Source organism: Pseudophryne corroboree, chromosome 12 (assembly GCF_028390025.1).
Source record: "Pseudophryne corroboree isolate aPseCor3 chromosome 12, aPseCor3.hap2, whole genome shotgun sequence".
In the NCBI taxonomy this organism is placed as follows: domain Eukaryota; kingdom Metazoa; phylum Chordata; class Amphibia; order Anura; family Myobatrachidae; genus Pseudophryne; species Pseudophryne corroboree.
The window spans coordinates 76,910,962-76,917,292 of NC_086455.1; the positions used below are offsets into that span (position 1 = coordinate 76,910,962).

The window sequence follows — 6,331 nt, forward strand, 5'->3', positions numbered from 1 at the left end:
CTCATGGCTATGGGAGGTGTTATCAGCATCACTTCCTGTTTGTTAATTGGTGGATTGCTGTCATGTATTCAAAATACAAGTATACGCACATAAACGTGAGATTAATATGATAGGGAAGCCCACTGTTATGTTCAAGCGCCAAAACGATGCCCAAATAGAGCTAGAAACACGTATATAACATAAAAAACGAGTGAGTCCGTCAACTTCCGGTCCGGACTGTGTGGAACATCATATCCGCCCCACTTCCGCCCCTCTTCCGGCGGCATTCGATCCGTTATGCGCATGCGCCGGCTGGGCACCGTGCGGTGGGGATCCCTGGTATGCTGTCACTTTCGAGGGCGGCGGCCATCTTTTCGGTTATCCAAAATGGGATGCAGTCCTGCTGCGGGTAGAGATCTTTGGTATACTGTCACTTTTGCGGGGGGCGGCCATCTTTTTGGTTATCAAAAACGGGATTGAGTCCTGCTGCGGGTAGAATCCATGTGCTGCGGTCTAGATAATTCAATGTTCTAGTGCGCAATGCAAAGGTTTAGATATGTGTGAGCCTTTGGAATAGTTTAGCATATTAATGGTGCGTCTCCCCGGGGGATACATAAAAAACGAAAAAGAGAAAAAGGCATATAAATAGATGGTGATGGCAGGCATAAGTAAGTTACATAACAAATGAATACGGCATTAAGAGGGATACAGACGGATGATAATTAGAGTGGATATATGGTGCCACTATGGAGATAAAAAATATATAGTATATATATATATATATATGCAGACAATACAAAATATATATATATAGAAAACCATATGTATATGAAATACATTTAAAATCATATAATATATATGAACAGGGATGGGAAAGAATGGATAATAGTCCTGCTAGGAAAAACAGGAACAGTAAATATTGATTAGGTACCGCGTCGTGAAGAAAGTGCCAAAGTGATGTGGACAAGACATCATCCATAAGCTTCCGAGATATCCCAAAAATATTCCCTTAGCGCCTCCGGATTTACAACACCCGGTCTCCCAAGGAGGTCTCCCATCCTTGTACTGACCGGGCCCAACCTTGCTTAGCTTCCAAGATCGGACGGTGTTGGGCGTCCCCAAGGAGGTATGGTTGTAATGTATAGGGCTGGGTTAGAGACGAGGTCTCTCAAATGCAGTGGACAACATAATGAACTCACAGATGGCAAAAAAGGATATAGTATTAAATACTGGAATAGCAAAGAGGAGGTATATAAGCTCCTACTGAGAGAGTGTGATTTTTAGCGTATTTGTGCCATGAGAGCTTAGGGAAGTTCCCACTGGGTTCACCACGCTCCAGGTATTCCCTGGGAGTCTCCCATCCAAGTACTGGCCAGGTCGAGTTTTTAGAGGATAGGCCCATAAAGGGTAAGCAGTGCAGTGTTCGTGTCGGAAAAACGGGTTTTTTTTGAGAGAGGCAGGAGTGAAACATAAGGAAAAAAGGGAGTGAAATATAAGGAAAGGGATTTCTTACATCACAGGAACGGTGCTATCTCGTACCCTTCATTGAAGCCATCCGGATGGAGCGTATTCAGTTCGTATATCCAATACATCTCCCTCCTGGAAAGGAGATTCGAAAGGTCTCCTCCTCTATCTCCCAGTGCTACCAGTTCAATCCCTTTGTACGTTAGTGCCTCTGGATCCGAGTTATGACAAATGTTGAAGTGTTTGGATACTGCATGGGTGAGGACTTTGTTCTTGATATTCCTGACGTGTTCCTGGATACGTATTTTAAGGGGTCTCTTGGTTTTCCCAATATATTTTATTTTGCAGGAACACTCCAGAAGGTAGATCACCGATGGAGTATTACAATTGATAAATTGTTTGATCCGATAGTCCTTATTTGTTTTGCCATTGTGGAATGATTTCCTGTTCGGATGGAGATACCTACAAATACTGCACCGACCACATTTGAAGCTTCCTACACATTTAGGCATCATGCTTACGACTTCTGGATTCCTCAGCATACTTGGGGCTATTAGGTCTTTCAAACTCCTGGATTTGCGAAAGACCATCTTGGGCTCTTTAGTGAGGTAGTCTTTAAGTATAGGGTCCATAAGTAAAATATTCCAGTGCTTCTTGAGGACATCCTTAATAAGGTTCTCATGTCTGCTGTACGTAGTAATAAACTTGACTGTTTCCTCCTTGATGTCCTTGGGTTTGTACTTTAGAAGATCCCTCCTTTCTAAAACTTTCGTCTTGGTGGTGGCTTCTTCTAGGAGTCGGGACGGGTACCCCTTTTCCTTAAATCTTCCTTTGTACACTTCAAGTTGTTGATCTCTGTCCTCCATCTGTTAGGCGCTGGGGTCCGCTCGTCGGTGCGGCCCGGCGCCTAGCAACCAGGGACGCCGTGCGCGTACAGCCGCCGGCTCCCTGGCAACGCTGGACGCCGGGCGCACGGAGCCGCTCTGACCCTAGCAACGGGGACGCCACGTTCGGGCCGCGTTCCCCGTTGCTGGGTCTGTTCTAATTGCATTATGGTGTGCTGGCCGTGCAGCATGCAAGCTGCACGGCATTAATTGTGATCACCCAGTCTGGCTCCTGATTGGGGAGCTCACAGTTATAAGCACCCTTTGGACTTCTCACAGAGGCCGGTGATAGCTTCCTGTTTGCCTGTGTCAGTTGCAGAAAGTTTCCAGTCCCGCTCTATCCGGTTGTTCCTGTCCTCAGTGATCCAGTACTCGGAGATTTGTCATCTTTTCCTGGAGTCTGACCGAGCACCTTTAACATCCTGTGGTGTTCGTGAGTCGCGGCGCAGCCGTGTGTTGCGGCTTGTCCGCTTACTGTTTATTATTTAGTATATTTGTGTTCTGGAGCTTTTGCGGAGGATTCCGCATCCACAGATCCACTCTGGTATCCAGCGGTGCTGGATAGGAGTAATGGATCAGTGGATCTTTGGTTGTCCTTTTCCCTGGCGGCTAGTCCGCACATACCTTTGGTTTAAGTTAGTTAGCTTGTAACCCCTGGCCTGGTTGCTTAGTCAGAGGGCCCCTTGTTATCACCCTGTCTCGGATTTCCCTTTGTCTCCCATTAAGACCTGAGGGGGCATCGGGGTTGGGCAGACATAATCCGCCCTTCGAACGCGGCTGCCATGGGCTCAAGCAACCATAGTCTCGCAGGGGATTTCTGATAACACGGGCGAGACAACGGAGTTAGGGCGCCAGGGGTTACTAGGCGTTCCTGCTCCCACAACCAGCATAACTTCCCAGTACTCTGACCTCTGCCATACGATCTCCTCTGGTCTGGAGTACGGGAATCATAACATTATCACCGGCCAGACAAAAAAAATTAAAATTAACAGGAGTTAATTTTTTTTTACTTATTTAGTTGGGAGATTTTGTCGGCCTCATGAATCCCACCGGTGTTGGGCCAAATCCTGGCCAGCTTCTAGTTAGTCAGATTCAAGAACTTACTCAGATGGTTCAGGATCTGTCCCTCCGGGTGAGGTCACAGGAAGATCTGTTACGGACTTCCCCGAGGGTCATCCCTGAACCAAAAATGCATCTGCCTGACCGTTTTTCTGGGGATAGAAAACAGTTTTTTAATTTTAAAGAGTCTTGTAAACTTTATTTTCGTTTAAGACCAGTCTCCTCAGGTACGGAGGCTCAGCGGGTTGGAATTATTATTTCTCTGCTTCAGGGGGATCCTCAGACCTGGGCTTTTGGTTTAAAGACAGACGATCCGGCCTTATTGTCTGTAGACGCCTTTTTAAAATCTTTAGGGCTATTGTATGACGACCCTGATAGAGAGGCGTCCGCTGAGAGTCAGTTGCGTGCTCTCAGACAGGGTAGGAGTCCCGCAGAGATTTATTGTACGGAGTTTCGCCGTTGGTCGAACGACTGTGGATGGAATGACCCAGCCCTGCGCAGTCAGTTTCGCCTCGGCTTATCTGAATCTATAAAAGACAGTCTCCTTCAGTATCCCGCTCCTGAGACTCTCGATAAACTCATGGAGCTCTCTATTAAGATAGATCGTCGGCTCAGAGAGCGGAGGGCTGAAAAAGGAGCATCTGTCGGGTCTACTCCTTGTGTTTTTTCCATTCCTGTGGACATGGAGGAGCCTATGCAGATAGGTCTCTCCAAATTGTCTCCTGAAGAAAAAACCAGGAGGCAAAATTCTGGTCTTTGTTTATACTGTGGAGGTAAGGGACATTTTGCCCGTAGTTGTCCGAACAAATCGGGAAACTTCCCGACCAAGTGAGTTGTGAGGGGGTTCACTTTGGTCTGCAGCTTATCTCCTCAAATAATTCACTGTTAGTCCCTGCTAAAGTTTCCTTTGGCAGCCTCTGTTCCTCGGTCTCTGCTTTTGTGGACAGTGGAGCTGCAGGGAACTTTATGGATTTAACATGGGCCAAGGCCTTAGGTATTCCTCAGTTAACCTTGGGTAGGTGTGTCACCATGCATGGTTTAGATGGGAGTCCCTTGTCCAATGGGGTTATTTCTCTCTGTACACCTCCTGTTTTACTTTCGGTAGGAGCTCTGCATTCTGAAAAGATTGAGTTTTTCCTTACCCATTGTCCAGCAGTTCCTGTGGTTCTGGGTCACCCTTGGCTGGCCTTTCATAATCCCATCATTGATTGGCAGTCGGGGGAGATCTTACAATGGGGTACCATCTGTAATAAAGAATGTATTACGCTTCCAATCCGAGTAGCTGCCGCCGTTCCCGCACCCATTCCTGTGGAATACCAGGATTTTGTTGATGTATTTTCCAAGGGCAATGCAGATATTCTGCCTCCCCATAGGCCTTATGATTGTGCCATTGAGCTAATTCCTGGTGCCACGTTGCCTAAAGGAAGGTTATATGCATTGTCTGGTCCTGAAACTGTGGCCATGAATGAGTATGTGAAAGAAAGCCTTGAGAAAGGATTTATCAGGCCATCTAAATCCCCTTTAAGTGCAGGTTTCTTCTTCGTAGAGAAGAAGGATGGTTCACTCAGACCCTGCATTGACTTTAGAGCTTTGAATAAAATCTCAGTAAAGAATACTTACCCTCTGCCGCTGATCTCTGTCCTCTTTGATCAGCTACGTTCGGCTGTGATTTTTTCCAAGATTGACCTGAGAGGAGCATATAACCTCATCAGAATCAAGTCAGGGGATGAGTGGAAAACGGCATTCAGTACTCAGTCAGGCCACTATGAGTATCTGGTTATGCCATTCGGCCTGTCTAACGCTCCGGCAGTCTTCCAGGATCTCATTAACGATGTGCTTCGTGAATTTCTTGGAAGATTCGTGGTAGTCTACTTAGACGATATTTTGATATATTCTGACTCTGTAGAACAACATGTTACCCAGGTGCGTCAGGTTCTAAAAAAATTACGTGAAAATCACCTATATGCCAAGCTGGAAAAGTGTGAATTTCATGTCACGGAGGTATCCTTTTTAGGGTACATTATTTCCCCTCGGGGATTCTGTATGGAACCAAAGAAGCTCCAAGCCATCCTTAGTTGGGCGCAACCCACCAACTTAAAAGCAATTCAGCGCTTTTTAGGGTTTGCGAACTACTATAGAAGATTTATTCACTCTTTCTCTGACCTAGTTGCTCCCATTGTGGCACTGACTAAGAAGGGAGCAGATCCTACCAATTGGTCACGTGAAGCTGAGTTATCTTTTCAGGCCTTGAAACAAGCCTTTGTCTCAGCCCCTGTCCTCAGACATCCCAACCCAGAATTGCCTTTCATTGTTGAGGTTGATGCCTCGGAGGTTGGAGTAGGGGCTATCCTATCTCAGAAGGATCCGGATTCCCTTGAATTACATCCTTGTGCCTTTATGTCCAGGAAATTCTCATCTGCAGAATCCAACTACGATGTTGGTAACCGGGAATTGCTGGCTATTAAATGGGCTTTCGAGGAGTGGAGGCATTGGCTTGAAGGAGCGACTCATACCATTTCAGTTTTGACTGATCACAAAAATCTTCAATACATTGAATCAGCTAAACGACTGAATGCCCGGCAGGCTCGTTGGGCTTTATTTTTTACTCGTTTCAAATTCATTATCACCTTCAGGCCAGGTTCCAAGAATACTAAGGCAGATGCCCTGTCACGCAGTTTTCTTCCAGTTCAAGACAACAGTCCCGTTACTCCCATACTTCCGTCTTCAGTCATTCGGGCAGGCCTCACACAGGATGTATTTACCCAGTTAAAGCTGCTTCAACATCAAGCTCCTGGAAATACTCCTGCTGGTCGTCTTTTTGTCCCTGAGTTTTTGAGAGCAACTGTTTTGACGGAGTTTCATGATAGCAAAGTTGCCGGGCATCCGGGAATCGCTAAGACTTTGGAATTAGTCTCCCGCTCAGTATGGTGGCCTGGTCTTTCCAA

At 46.4% G+C, this 6,331-nt stretch overlaps 1 pseudogene; it reads right to left on the reverse strand.

The window, feature by feature from the left end:
- Nucleotides 1-1,000: 1,000 nt before the first annotated feature.
- LOC134981669 (5S ribosomal RNA) lies at nucleotides 1,001-1,119 on the reverse strand (annotated as a pseudogene).
- Between the last annotated feature and the right edge of the window lie 5,212 nt (nucleotides 1,120-6,331).